General features: G+C 41.9%; 1 protein-coding gene across 14 annotated transcripts in view; it reads left to right on the forward strand.

The window, feature by feature from the left end:
• Positions 1-16,124, forward strand: part of LOC127379636 (adhesion G protein-coupled receptor L3-like) — a 209,521-nt gene that overhangs the window by 19,180 nt on the left and 174,217 nt on the right. For all 14 annotated transcript variants that reach the window (XM_051429516.1, XM_051429517.1, XM_051429520.1 and 11 more), the window contains one exon: positions 5,178-5,263. The gene's annotated coding sequence lies outside the window, so the exon portion shown is untranslated. The remainder of the gene's footprint in view (positions 1-5,177; positions 5,264-16,124) is intronic.

A 16,124-nucleotide genomic window follows, 5' to 3' on the forward strand; every position in this document is an offset into this window, starting at 1 on the left:
CCATGCATTATAAATGCTGCCCATTGACTTTGGTTGGTAAGCTTTTCCTCCCTTCCGAATGAGCGCTCCCTAACAGGATATGATTACCTAACTGATAGTAGCAGTGTAACGTAATTTGTCCAATTTTCCTTTTAATGAAAAGAGGGCTTGTTTGTACTTCACACCTTGCTACAGTGATGAATTGTTCTCCTTTTTGCCTTTTACCTTTTTCACAGCATCGGTTGGATTAAAACACTAAATATATGCAGGGTCTTTCTCACAGCGTGAGAGGTGTAATAGTTACACTAGGTGAAAGTCACGGTATACTAGAAGTGCGGTTTACCTGAGGGCGCAAACTATATGAAGCCTTGTTATTTCTGTCTCAGAGAGCAGCTCATTTAAAAGTCTGCATAATCTATGAAAGAGCTTCAAGTAGTCGAATAAGTACCAGTAACGGTGAACATTGCACGCTTCACACGCAGGAGTATGTAGGTTACTCAAGGCTGACTCTACTTGTAACAGATGCCGCAAATTTCAATACATTTTGTGTTCATTAGCCATATCTCCTTTACCTTTGGCCTCAGCATGCACAGGCCGGCTTGTCGGTTACAGTGTCACAACCACAGGGTCATTTAATTTAAAGCCCTGCTCCGCCGATTAGGGCTTTTGTTGTGAGGCAGCCGTGACTACTGTAACGCGGGTGTTTGGGTCAGCGATGGGCACAATGGCTTAGTTACTCTCGCTGACTTCCTCACTATTGCCTCGCCCTTTCTTTCTCAGCACATTTTCCACTTGGCTGATAAAATAAGCCACTCTTTGATGAGCTTTCGGCAGGCCACGGTGCCGTGCCTCAGTAAATGCTTTTATAGAGACACACCACAGGCTGTCGACTTGGATCAGTCATACAGCGGTTGCAGGCGTCCACAGCTTTCTCATATGTTCTTTTGTCTCCTTTTTTTTTTTTACATACAATGATAAGCTGGTTGCCAGAGCCACTAATATATTTCAAAAAATGTCCTAAAACTAGAATATGCAACTCTTTGCCTTGAGGCAGGAGGGCTATTGTTAGTCCTGCCCTGTTCTCTGTTCAGCTGGTCAAATTCATGCCCCTGTACTATTCGTCAGAATTATTTGTCTACCTTGAGAGAGCGTGAAGCCCGAGGGTGAGGTAACCAACAGCTGCAACGTCAAGACAGACTGTAGAGAAGCAGACGACAAGTGCAGCCAATCCAAAAAAAGAAAAAAATAATTTATGATTTTTGTTGTGGTTTTGGTCTTGTCTGCATCGTATTTAGCTTTGCACTTCTGCCTGGCACTATTTGGTACTACTCCACTGTTGTTAAGCATCTACATTTTAAAAAAAGCATCTACATTAATTAATTTGGATGATGGTCTACTTTCTCGTTCTTATTTGTTGTCGCTTCAGTTGACACTTCTGCTCCTGTCTCCTTTTTACCTGTAAGTAGTTGGGAAAAACAGTCAAGAAATGCCCTCATTATTTTGTATGCTTTTGTTCAGGTGTTTGATTGCTTGTTTTATGCTTATTTATACATGTGAAATTGAGTCAACAATGGCTAGATCCAACATCTTTGATGAATTCAGTTTGACATAATCAACAGAGACTTTGTAAGCTAATTGAGGTCAACTAATTTATTTGTATGCTTTGAAGGACATGCTAATCAGCTTTAATATTGTTAATACTGCTATTACACAACAGACTGTTGTGAACACCCTGATAGCTTTACCTTTTTCACCCTGTTTCAGTGCTTTCTTTATGTTTGTTGAAATGGACATTATAAGCAGATGATGAAACTCTACGTTTTGTTATGGCAGAAAATCATTGTTACACCCAACATTACTGTCGGGCGTGGTCAGACATATGGTCCGTTGCACTTGTGACCACATTCAGCAATGATATCTAGCACACAGTGAATCACTTTTAGGGTGTGAAATCACATTTTGGGTGTAAGTTCATGGCAGTGAAAGCAGGATAGTTAGCCTGTGTTTCATTACTGTAATTTGGAAAATGCTTCTTTCACCATGGGAACTGAAAAACAGAGAACAGTAGATAATATGACAAAGAAAAGGGCCAACGACATTCTTCCGAGGGACATTTTTTTGTGTGTGTGTTAATGCTATAAAGTTGCTACAGGCAGTACTTCCTCCTGGTTTTGTGCTTTTTCTGCAATGGTGAATCATTGACTTACAGATATCGAGTGATCCATGGCTGGCTTACTTGGCAGGCCAACAAAACTCTTTTACATCACTTTCTGCTCTCTGTAATATCCTTGACAGTCAGTGAAAAGTTAATAACATGATGTAAAACCAAAATCCCGCTGTCAGTTTCGTCTGGTCTAGTATCCCAGCAAGCCTTTCTTGAAGATGAAACCCATTCTTTTTTTTTGCTGTTATTTTAAATTACCTTTACAAGGATGTTTTAAGACAAAACTGTTGTATTTTTGTGTTTCTGTTCGTAAAAGACCAATCTCCATTTCTGTAGTTTTTTAAGTGTAGCATTACATGACAGATATGTGTTGTTGGAATCCTTTACCTAACCTTTTACACATCACTGTTTAGGCTTTCACTTTAAAAGCACTGAATTAAAACTTCCAGGATTCTTAGCCGAGAACCCGTTCTCGCTGTCAGTCTCTGAAGCTACCGTTAATGTGAGCAAACACTGATGTTAACATTAACTTAAGCCGTGCAGAGCTCTGAACAGTAGCATTAAGGTGCTGCCTGTCCAACATCGAAAACATTGTCGGACACAACGTACTTGCAGCTCATCATTATTACCATGATTAACCAACTTTACAGCTGCACCTGTAAATACGACACCAATTTTGAAAGTTGTGATTATATTTGAATATTTTTGAGTAATGCAGAGTACTTAGACATTTGGCAGTTTTTCTAAATAAAACTAGCTAAGCACTCACATCTTGTTTAAAACAAATACAGGTCGGTCGTTAGATTTATAGAAACTAATTTAAAATGCAATTGCGATATTGCTTGGAAAAACTACGTGGTGTTGGAGTGTGAACAGCACAGTCCTGAATGTGTTGCTTTCATTAATGAGCAACCTGCCATTAATAAGTAGCTATCTCTCACTGTGTCACATTGGGTCACCCATGCCTTGTACTTCAATAGAATTGCATATCTTTGGAATGAACATCCTAGTAGTAATGGTACAAGATTACCGTGAGTGCCTGGAACAGCCTGGCGTACATTTCTCTGGTCCAAGACTCTTTGAAGATATTTTGGAATTTTCAGTTCTCAACTACTGCCAGTTCTTTAACACAGATGATTATAAGAGAGCAGGTTTGAATTGGGCTCTGACAGTGTTTCTGCTCCGTGAGGAAGATCAGGGAGGAAAGCAGTGAATATGAGTTTTATAAGAGGTAAATATGTAAAATGAAAGATTTTTACAATTGCCGCAATTACTGTAAATGTGTCTAGCTGTCTGGATCCAGTGTAAGCTGATGATGAAAGCCAACTACGGACCATTAAACTGTCCGGCATATAATTTTTATTTTCTGTTGTCTGTGAACTCGCTCTCTCCTTTTGTGCATCAGTTTGCGGTTAGGATTGCTGCAATATGGTGTGATTGTGTTCCTTTCCAAACACTTCCAGGCCTGCTAAATGACTGGCAGATGCTCTGTTGACCAAACTAGCTTCAGCGGTTCAGCTGAATTGACCTGTGGCATCTGCTTTCTCCGCCAAAGTCTCAAATTTGATCAAACATAATGAACAGCAGATTTAATGCAGCACGTACCCGACACTTGTTCAGAAGCCAAGCCCGGTCGGCCATTGTGCCCAGATGATATTTGGAAGTTTGGCAATACAATTGAGATTTTTTTCCCCTCCTTTCTTTTGTGGCATCTCTGCACAGTTTGAAAAAAAAAAAAAAAAAAAGAACCATATTACTCAGCGTGTTTTTGATCAGTGGCACACATGCACACTATCAAACCTGATGACAGCTACAATATTCAATTTACATTTTTTTCAGTTTTCAAACAGTGCTTTGTTAATAACTTTTAAAGCATGTGCCAGTGCTGCTAAAAGATATGTTGACATGTGACATACAACCCAAATTGGCAGGAGTAAAAATAATTCTTTAATTCCATCTAATCCAATATCTACCTAATTTGCATAGTAAACACAGTACCACTGATTAATCCTTTTTCATTTCGGCTTATTATTCAAGACCTTAACCTGCTATAGACACCTTCATTAACAAAAGCTTTGGTGCTCATCACTTTTATAGCAGGTGAGATTTAATTAGAAATCATGTAAAGATAGTTTGCATCACAATAAGAAGAGGGAGTAAGGTGACATGTTTGTCAGCACTAAGGGTGAAGAAGAAACAAGCTTTTCAATTTGAATACAATTTGAATTTACCTCTGCGAAACTGTTAATGTCGCTCATTAATTCAGCCATAATTAAACACAACCACTTCACCTGCGCACGCTGATATCAGCCCGACAAAAGGATTCATATTGAATATGATGAGTGAAAAATGTAACGACGCAAAGGATAAAAGCGAGGAAGCGGCACATGCAAAAGATAGATCGATACAAAGGGGAAGAGGCAGAGCAGGAGAGCAAAATGTGTGCGAGGGGAAAATGAGACGGCGCAAAAGGTGACTGGGGGAGGCAGTCATCAAAATGCTAATGTTGTATGGGATATTTACTGCGGAGTGTTAATGCAGTTTAAAACAGGCTCTTTGTCCTGCAGCCCATCACCAAGCCCCTGTTGGACCCTAATAAATCAGCCATTAAAAGCTGATGTGACCTGAATAGCACTCCATACAGCGGCAATCCGCCTCTATCACCAGTGTGGGAACCAGACAACAGCTGAAAAATTTATGAAGATGCCACTTAATGATGGTCGACCCAGAAGAGACGGAAATATAGAGTTTGTGTGTGATGCCACTGTGACAACCTAACACTTTCTGGCATTGAAAAGTAATTATTTTCAGGGGTTTATGTTTTTATTTTTTCAAAGTAAATCCACGTCCTGGATGTGCCCAGTTAACAGTGACTTAAAGTCATGTTGGCAGACATTAAAAGTTTCCCCTGCTGGACTTTTTTAATTATGTCCCCTGTCACCTATTTGGAAAGAATAAGTGCTGCCGTGTTGTACTGACGCAAGACTATCCTGTTCTGTCTCCTAACCTCCTTCCTCTCTCTGTTTCCTCACAGGGCAGAACATGGTTTTATTATCTGGAATGTGATACGCAGGATTTGTGAGGAGAACACTCGAGAATCGCACTCCTTCTAACGCCAAGGTATTGTACAATTTCTATCACCAGCGAGCTGAAAACGTGTCATTACGTGTCATGAATACGCAATGGAACCCAGATCAAGTGCACAAGCAGTAATGAAGAGCATTCATACGGGCCAATTGGGCTTGTTCTCCGTGTGCAATGGGATGTTTATGAAAATGATTCACGATAGGTACTCATCTTCATATGCAAATGTGTGGGACATCACCGGTAAGCCTTTAATTTCAGCCGCCAGCGACAAGCAGGGTTTTTTTTTTTGGTCGGGAACCATACGTATCTACCGAGCGTGTTTGGATTCCATTCCCTGATGCAAATGATGTTTTTGCTGTAATCATGCAAAAGCGCAGCTGGCTTCCATTTCTCTTCGCATCTAGTCTGTTGCTCCTTGAGCACCCCCCACCTCCCTCCAGCCCCCGCCCCTTAACCACCAACACCTTCACGGACCGAGCTCCTTCTCCTCTCACTGTTTGTTTGTCATTGTTGTCTTCTACAACCCCTGTGTTTGCTCCCTGCTTCTTGTACTTATCTTCTTTTCCCTTCCCTCACTCACTTGTCATGCCAGCTAAAGCCCTCCCCCTTCCCATCCCGTCGATCCACACACACACACACACACACACACACACACACACACACACACACACACACACACACACACACTTCCCTCTACCACCTCCACCAACCCTCTCCATACTTAATGGAGCCACCAGCCTCCGTGCCTCCTGTGGTGAGCCTGGATTGAATTCAATTAGGGAGATTGTTTGCCCTCCAGAGTTTACTGGTGGGCTCCGTGGATGATAGGTTTGCATGCCGACGTCCCCCCCCAACACCCACCACCCCTCTTCCCTCTCTCTCACTCACACACACACACACACACACACACCTACACACAAAAACATGCCCTGCTACATCCATCTAACCTGTTTCCCCTTCAACCAGCTCAGTACAGCCACCCCTCCCGTCCTCTTATTCTAACAACTTCCCTGCAGCAGTTTTTTTTTTTTCTTTTTTACATTGTTTACATCAAGCCCCCGTCGATGTTTTTATGTTATTTTGCACCATCATATTCAACGAGGTCAAGGCATAAAAGCTTGCACTGTGCGAGAATGTGTCTTATCAGCTTTTTGATGAGGCCTCAGGGGCTGATAATCTCCATATGACTGTTCCGTGAGAGTTGATAGAATGGGAGATTTCAGAGCCGAATAAATGAACTACATTCAAGCTCAATCCCACCGACTACACACACTTTCCAGGATAATCCCATTTTTTTAGAATTAATTTGCCAGTTCTCTAGCATATCCTGCAACAAAAGAAAGGACAATAAATGTTGCTGACATAGGAGGAATGGTCACATTAGTCGCAAGGTGAAAATGGAATTGTGCTGTCATTTGAATAACATTGAGAGCAGCGGGCGGTAGTGGCGCTGGCTTGTGCCTTTTTAGATATAAAGCGTAAGTCTGGTACCAACATAACGGCCCTGGTCTCCACTCTGTGTAGAAACACATTTCAGCGACTTGTCCTGCAACCCGCTGCTTTCCTCCAGATATCATGCTGTGTGACCGTGTACTGGTGCTTCTCAGAAATCAGATACTGTATTAGTGCTGAAAGATGTCAAATGAATTAAAAGCTTGGGATCGCTTTGATGATAAATATCCTTAATGCACCCCGACGTGGAATTACAACCTTCATTTGATGCACCTCCTTTTGCCTAATTTGTGGTCACTTTGGATTATATTTAATGTTCTTAGAGGTCTTTTTTTTTTGGCAAGGTAAAATCCCCTGCTTGATTTACAAGTACAATATTTTCTAATGAGTCTACAGGTTACGAGGTTACGGCTGTAAGAGATTTCTGGAATTAAGATGCGAAGGATATTATATAGGTAAGATCTTTTAATTTTGAATCCTACAAAAGTGCTTTTCAGCCTTGTCGGAGAGTATGAATCTCCGCACCCCTCCCACAATGCTTTGCATACCCAACATGGTTGCCCATAGCATCAGCCATTCAAGTTAGTTTGACCATAATGGCCTGTGATGACATTAGCCCTGCCAAGTTTTGGTTCTGTTATCTTAAAGCTCTGCCGTTTGTTTTCATAGTGTGATCCTGCCCGGACTTCTCGAAATGATGCAAAACAGGTCATTTGAATGGAAAGGGAGTGAAATCCTTTTGGCCGATGTCAGCAGTGTTCTTGAATTTGAATCCTGTCCAGAGATAGTTGACTTTGCACGTCTTTTGTTGTTGTGTCCTGTTACTTGGGCAACACGTTCAGCAGCAAAGCAACCTGGCTCAAGGATACCGGGCAGAGTGTTGAAATCCTCTAAATGAACGAATTATTTAAAAGGCACACATTGCTTGATGTAGTGCATGGCTAATAATGACAAATTTGTTGACCCTCTGTGCAAATTGCTGTTGTCTTGACAACAGCAACCTTCTGGAAATGTATTTGCTTAGACATGTTTGTGGTCATTTCGTCCCAACAGGCGGAGAGTTCGTGTGAGAACACTTCTGCAGCTGCATGAAAATGTCACCTATTCATCTCATTTTCACTCATTCACTTGTGAACTGGGGTTTGAAGGATGACTATTGGGCAAAAATATCATGTGTTTATGTGTCAAATTTGCTAAATGATCTTGGTATTGTAGATTTGAACCTCAAACAAATGCACTTACATTCATTTATGTGCTCTTGGAATCATTAAGGAGTAGTATTATTTAGGCCATGTGGCTCTTTCTGAATAAATTAAAGGTAGGTTTCACATCGCAGCATGCCACACTAGCACATTTATTTCCTTTTGTCTGAGCTACTGTTTTGTTCTGAACATAAGGCAGCTGTAACCTTAATTATTCACAGTGTTGTTGAGTTTTTATAGGAGATATATTTAACTGTGTGGTGGTCATGCTTTATCAGCATATGCGTGTTTGTCAGCTGGCGTGTGTACACATACGTACGTTAAATGTGCATTAATGTGGCATTTGCTGGGACACTGTGCATGTCCACCCCCACCACCTCCTCCAATACAATATTCATGCCTTCTGAGGCCACACATGGCTCTCTTAAAGTGCATTATCCTGCTAAAACCATGCATTTTTTTCTACGTGATTTTCTGTAAGCATCCATGCATTTTTAAATCCTGCAAAGGAATATTAATATACCTAACAGTTCTAAGAGGGTTTTCACACATTCACACAACTGTAAAAATGGACAATGGCTCTGTCCAAATGTAACAAAACCCACCTACCAACACCTCTAAAGCTCAATAATTATGTGCACATTATACCTTGTTTGATTGATGCATACCTCAAGGAGCCTCTGCGCTGTTGAACTAGTTCTTAAATATCAGTCTAGTGAAGCGATTTACACATTTGTAACAACTTGTAGTTTTTCTCTCTACCAATCTGTCTCTCTCTCACACACACACAAGCCCACATTGTTATTGCCTGTCACCATCCACCTCCTCAGTCTCAGAGGGCTATGCAGGTGAACATCTCACTTGTCTTGATTGGTAGAGGTAAGAGTCCCTTCGACAATGCCCCCCCGCCCAGTCTGACAGAGGCCGGTAAATTTGGATGGAGCTATTTCGGTATGAGAAGGGGTTACTGGGATGTTAGCGGCAAATGTCTTGCCATGTGCTCAGGCTGCTCTCCTGATACCTGCCCTGACAGTTTGGGCGTCTTAATAAAACAACACCCTTGACAGCTAGACTCACATAGCAGCTCAGTGGTCTCTCTCTCCATCATCTTCTGCCAACTCTTCCTCTTCCTTCTCTTCCCACTGTGTCTTTCTGTTGCCCCCCCCCAAACCCACACACACCTCCCCTCCCCACCGTAACCATTTATGCTAATGTAAACGAACAGGACGATCTGTTGATGACGATTAGATTCAAGCGCCTCTCGCACCTCTGGGGCTACGCTGATATCATCTGACATGACAGAAGAATCCAAAGCTGCACACTCGCCCTAATTTTGAAAGACACTGATGTTATTTGAGCTCCAAGGCATTGGGTTAGAGATATGGTAAGTGGATACTGAAGTCGGGTCTTTGCAGTCACATGCTGATTTTGTGGAAGCTGTTCAAATGTATATAGTCCAGTGAGATGTCCACTAACTTGAAGAGTTTTTCCTCTTTTGGTTTTTGTAACACTGAGTCTCCCTTGAACTTGGGCTGCACCCTGTCCAAAGCTTCAGCGCCAGCAAGGTGTGCAGCTCTAATCAGCCCTGTTTGATGTGCGGAGGCAGCAGGCTTTACGGAGGAGCCAAGATCTCTTAGGACATTAAGGGGAGAGGAGAGGGAGGGGAGGAAGAGATTACTGCTGGTCTTTTTATAGAGGATCACTCCATCTTGTCCTTTTTAGCTCACTCATTAGTTCTTGCTTCCCCCCGGAGGGTGATTCTCTCTTTCTGTCTCTCACCAAGACCAAGGCCACTTCCCTCACTTTGGCGAGGAACCTGTCTGGCTATCAGTTAACCAAATATGATTCCCCAGCCTTTCCGTCATTATCAAGTCACAGTCAGATGGCGCTTGTGTGGTCGGAGCTACTCCCGTTCTGGCAGGTTGTGGGGAAAAAATAAAAAAAAAATCGGCCCAGGAGAGGAAAAGGGAGACAGATGAATAATGATTGCTCATGCTTTCTTTTGTTGGCAGTGGAGGCTGAGGAGCCCATGACATGCCTTTTCTTCATTTTCCTCCCCCAATTCCGTCCATTTCCTCCCTCCCTTTGGCTAGTACCTGTGAAATCAGACATCCCTCTGTGCCCCGTCAAAAAATAACCAACACTCTGCAACTGGCTGTCAGGGGAGTTCACCGCCTTACAACCGGCGTACACACTGAGGTAATCAGAAGTTGTCAAACGTGAAGTGTCCTCTGCTATGACTGGGAGTGTTTGCCTGTCCGACGTCGGAGCTTTGGCTACAGTGTAGGTGTACTAATGGCCTCTTTATCAACAGGGATCATTAAATAATGTCCTGCGACTGCATATTTGGCAGCAAAATTGTTGTTTAGCAGAGGAAAATGGAGACACAGATGGATAATAGGAGCTTGTTGTCACTGCCAGCCTACCAGCCAGCCCAGTTGTGCGATGGAGCACTTTCAAACACTTTCATGACCTCATATGATTATACATCATTTTCAAGTACGCCGACCACCGTTCCTTTCACATATTCACCAAGTGGTTTATGAAAATTTAATTTACATATTTTGTTCTCCATATGCATGATCTTCTCCTTAGCCCCCTCTGAGGGGGAAGCGCCCGTCTTATAAAAACACAACCAGAGAAATTATTGATTTGCATCTGTTTATCCGGGATGAAGCAGAGCACCTCCCTGCTGTCAGCCCTGCGGTCTGGATGTGAGAATCCCAAAGGTGCCATCACACCCGTCTGTCCTTTTTACGGTGGCTCTAAACCGCGGACAGGGGCTGCAATCTGTTTCCGCCCTCCCTTGAGTTTTATTTACAGCCCCAGCTTGGCAATAAAGCCTAAAATTTATGACTTACTTTTTAATTAGAAATAATGTCTTGTAGAGTTTAAGTGATGGATGGTTTAATCAATATATAGACTGCGGCTGGCTCTATGATGAACGTCGCTATTGACAGTGTGCAGAGTAGCCTAACTTAACACTTTGTCTTTCAAAGAAATATGTAGTGTTTTGTTTGGTGATGGAAACTGTACACTGCCCCTTTCTACACCTCTCTTCATTCTTTCTTCTTCCATTTTGCTGTCTCTTGCTACTCTGTCAACACTTCTTCTCAACAGGCAGCATTTTCCCCCAGAATGAATCAACCTCCACTCTCACACTGTATTTAGGCAATTATTTTACCTCGGTGAAACCCCTTTGTGTTGTGGGCCACATTTGCTCAGGTTTAAATAAAAGAAACGTTGGAGGTGGGTTCTCGTGAATGGTATCTGACAAGCTGGGAGGAACGCAATCCTCGAATAGGTAGATATTTCTTTTAATGGGTAAGGCAATTTCTTTCTTTTTTTTCTCAGGTTCAGAGGAAAGAGGGAGCAGAAAGGATTTTCAAGTAGAATAATTAAATAGGAATCAAGTCAATGGGATTTGTTTCCTGGCGCTGTGGATGATTGCGTAATATACACTGGGGATGGAATTATGGTACTTGACAACTGAAGTTCAATTTTGTCACTTGTGGCTTATTGTGAAGTGCTCAAACAGGGTTGTGCTGAAGTCAGTGTGGCTTTTCATTTAGCAGACAATCCCAAACACCGATCAGAAATGGGAACAGTGTTTCAATTCTCTGTCATTACATGAAAAATGTAATTCTGTCGCAGACTGATTTCAGCACAGATGTCAAAGTTGGAATGGTCCTCAAGAAATGTTAGGACTCTTGCTGGGCAGATTTTGTTATGTCCGAAATAAGCTATAGGAGTACAACTTTCGCTTATTTCTTTGATTATCTGATTTATAATCCGGCCTATAAAACGTTAGAAATCAGTGAAAAGTGCAGACAAACGTCCGAGAACAGCCGTCATATTTTACAAGCTGGAACCGGGAAACGAGGCATACCGGATTTAATCTGTTAATACGATCAATAAAACGGTTGCACAATGATTTTCTGTCGATAGCCCAATCAATTAATCAGCAAAATGTTTCAGCTTTCATTTTACAAATGTATGCCTTGATAATAAAAACATTTTAAAGCCCCTATGTGTAGCATTTGAAGGATTTTGGACTTTGGTGACTCCTAGTGTGTCAAAAAAGGTACTGTGGTAGCAGCAATGTTTCAGCTAATAAATGAATTAGCTGAATCAAGCTGTGCACCAATTTCTATAGGGATTGTCTTCTTTTTCTACTCAAAAAACTGCCAAAAATTCCATTAGAATAACAATAATCACATAAGAAATCTACACAAAGGGCTTATGACATGAATATGAAATCAGTTTAACTCTTCCTTTTGTACAAGTGGTTTCAAAAGACTACCCTATATCAAGGGCAAATAAATACAGGCTTGAGTCAATGTTGATAAGGTTAATAATTAAAAATTCTAAGAAACAAAGGCAGAAGGTGAATCATATTTGGGCTGTGTCCTTCCTTCCTGCTTGCCGCTACCATCCAGACCACCTACCTCAGAGAGAGCACTAATAGACATCAACACCAACATAATATCACCTGTCCTCTAAGACCAACCACAATGCCTTCTTTCTTATTGATTAGTGTTGCATTCACTGCCCAGGGCAGGCAGAGGCCTTAATAATGACTTTATGCTTTGTTTTCATGGTCTGTGGAATAGAATAACCATGAATGACATGGATCCCATGCTATGTAGCTTGACTAGTCCCTCTAGTCAATGGTTAACTGTTCTTCGGCAACTCAAAGCATCAAGGCTCTGTTGCAACTGACCACACTCATGTAGATCTTGACCTGGGTACGTTTTCATCACCCCCCTCAGCATCATTTCCATTCATTTTTCCATTCCTTCCTTCTGCTGGCATGTCTGAGCTTATCCGCCTCCTTTGTGCAACATAAGCTTGTAGATAAGCAGTATATTGGGCCGGGTTACTCATGTCTGTCTTGTTCATTCATGAGAATCCTCTAATTCCCCCCAGAAACCTATTTCCCAGGCTGCAGGTGGCCCGTGTTGTAACACGGAGGGCACGCCTGATCTCTCCAAAGCAAACATAGACATTTAGTCACCGCTGCCGCTTTTGTATTCCCCACGAGTGCCGGTAATGCCCCAATATGTATGTGCACTCCGAGTGTACACATGACTAATCTCAGAGACAGTGTAAAAACATGCCACTGATAGGTACGTAGCTTTAGCCAAGATTACCCATGAAGTCGGGAATTATTCATTTGTTGTATTTGCCCCCTCTTCATTCCTGGTTGACAGAAAGGTGGCACATACAAAGCAATCCTACCGGGATCTTTAACGGTGGTTACCCATAAGCCCCAAAGTCCACAGGTGTCTCCAGCTGTGCTATGTCTTGAAAATGCATAGCCTCCGGCGGGCTTTAAGTTGTCTCTCCCAAAGCATGACCCAGTTCTTGCTATTCCATGACATACGGTACAGTAACTATGTTAGAGGAGGGTTTATTGGGAATCAGCGGTTACAAACCTGAATAAGACCAATCCCCTCAGACTCCAACTGGTCCTGTTCGTTGGCTGGGGTCACTGCCGACCATGATCTCTGTTCTGGGCAGTTAATTAGGAATTAGAACATGGCATGACCCTCAGGATGTTCTCCATGGTTAGAATAATGAACACCTGGAAATGGCGAGGAGCAAGAGAGGGTGGGGGGAAAATTCATTTAGCGTGTGCACGTCATTCCATTAAGACTTTTGAACTCCTGTGGCCTTTATAATTACACACGTGCATTTTTCTCTCCATTTCTTTCCCAGTATTTTTCTTTTTTAATTCATTTTGAATGATTTAAGGGAATGAGGTAGTGTTCTCCAGCTGAATAAATTGGATTCCTATTTGTCATATGATCTATGGCATAATACAGTTAGAAATACACTGAAATGTTTTAAGCACCGATTTGAATGAATGCAATCCTACCCAGTGCCGAATGACATCTTTTGCAAACCTATTGAACTTTACATTAATAAGATTGCTTAATTTAATAATTTGAGGATTCTTTCAGATTTGCCTGAGTGTTTAGACCCATTCTTTAATTTTATTAAGCAATTTATCAAGTAGCCTATTGGAAGAAATGCTATATATGTTATATATTGTTTGCTGTGGACCATGAAAAAACCCTTCCTCAATCACTACATTTCGTTGTGTCACACAGTTTTTAAAAAATATCTATCTGTAACAGACATAAATTCAAGGTCAAAATAAAATTTGAGAAGAGTATGACTGGAGATAATGCAAGTAAAGGAAAAGAAAATATGTTTTTCCGAAACACACCCTGTTGTTTATGTTGTTTGGGGAGTTTTGAGCATAGCCTAGCTGTAGATTCCTAGTGAAATCTGTGTTGCCTGGTTATATCTAGTATTCCATTTGTATCATCATAACAAAAACTGTCTTGGCGCTGTTTGTGTATTCAGGGAGGAATGCAGCACAGGTGGAGCGTGGGTTCCGCGGCTAAAAATACAGACCCTAAAAATTACATATACATGCTCTCTTTAACAAAAAAAAAAAAATCCAATTTAACCTATGATTCTCATATTGCTTTTCTGGTGCAGCTGGTGTGTTCATGTGGGGCGGCGGCGATTTTAACATTCTCTCTGTGTATGAGGCCCGGTTTTGCTCCCGTCTGCCATATCATAATCATTTGGCCCGATGCCTTGATTCGAATTGGTGAATTGTTACACCCTGAGTAGGTAGAGTATGATACATCTGCTCACAGGCCACATTATTTTATCAACTGCATTTGCAGGTCACAGTGCAGTGCAGAAGGTGGTGTTTTTTCCCCCTCTGTCTGTGCTGGCAGTGAGTACGCCCCAGTACACACAGTCCCTAGATGCAGTCTGGCAGGCCTAGTGAATCATCTTCCCGTCACAGGTGGGGGAAATACAACAGCGGGATTGGCAGTCCAAAGGTGGCGTCTGGCCCACTGTTGAGTGAGGTGTTTGGCTTGCTTCCGCTGGAAATGTGGATATGTCATATTTTTTCATGCAGGAAAGGGAAAGTAGTCAAGTTTTTATTTTTCTCTACCCTGAAAAAAATAAACCAGTGATACTGTGAATTTTAAAGAAAAACGCTTTTAAGATATATATATATATATATATATATATATATATATAAATGTATATTTCCAAATAGACGTAGCATCATTCCACTTGTCTGCATAAATGTTGACGCGAATCTTAGCCCTGCTTGTTTGTTAGTGTGTGTTCCAGTGTGGGTGTGCTACTCCCGCACTCTTTGTGTGTGTTTGAGAAGCTTTTTCATCTGAGCTCTTGTAGGAAGGTGGTTGCGAGGGCCGCTGATCAAAGGCAGAATCCTCAGGGCCAACAAGGGCCCAGTGCGAGCAGCAGATGTTTCCCGTCTCTGTTAGCGCCTCAGTTAGAGCTATCCTTATTTAACCAGCTCCGGCTAATGGCCCTAGCTGGTGTTGAATACACCGGATCACTTTTCTTCTCTTTTGTGTGTGGAACATGGGACAGAACGTGAAACACCAGGGATATCTTGTTCCTCTCAGACACTCTTATTGTGCTCTTCTGTGAATTTCTGGCCAGAAAAATCCCTTTCACAGTAATTGGGTGTGAATGAAACACTTGTGCGTGCCTATTGTCTACAGTATAGTCTTGCATTCAGGCCAGTGGTTAAACAAGCCAAGACAGAAGGGGAAGGTCGTAGGAAGTGTAGTGCAAAGTGAGAGGGATCAAGAGAAGACGAAAAAAAAGAACAGCATGTGTGGAAAATGACAAAATATTCTCGTATTGTAGCTTGCAGAAAATGAGTGAAGCAAAGAGCATAATAACTGTGAAAGCAAAGAAGAAAAAAGCCCTTTTCAGGGACAGCAAGGCAACAGAAATGGTTTGTAGTATTTGAGAATAAAAGCTAAAAAGGCAAACTAGGGACTGGAATACAAAGTGGACCAGCACATCGGTTTAACAGAAACTGAAAAGCAGATTCTTCATATGGCATGCAGGAGATTGATTGAGAGATTCGGTGGGCCTAATTGTGCTGTACCATCTGCCCAAGTCACAGAACCTGCCAGCCATGTGACAGTTTCCAACAGGCTCACTGACGAGCAGATGTGTGCAGAATGTGTATGCTTGTGTGTGTGTGTGTGTGTGTGTGGGGGGGGGGTATATTTAAGCATGTCAATCTCTCTTTACTTTGTGATCACATCTTTTTTTTTTTTTTTAGGGAATTAAGACAAGAATTCCAGTCATGAATTACAGAGAAGTGACAAATGCAAATCACATTGTTTAAGCTCTTTTTTAAATTTTGTTTTTTACAT

The sequence above is a fragment of the Dicentrarchus labrax genome, unplaced genomic scaffold (assembly GCF_905237075.1).
Source record: "Dicentrarchus labrax unplaced genomic scaffold, dlabrax2021, whole genome shotgun sequence".
NCBI classification, from domain to species: Eukaryota; Metazoa; Chordata; class Actinopteri; family Moronidae; genus Dicentrarchus; species Dicentrarchus labrax.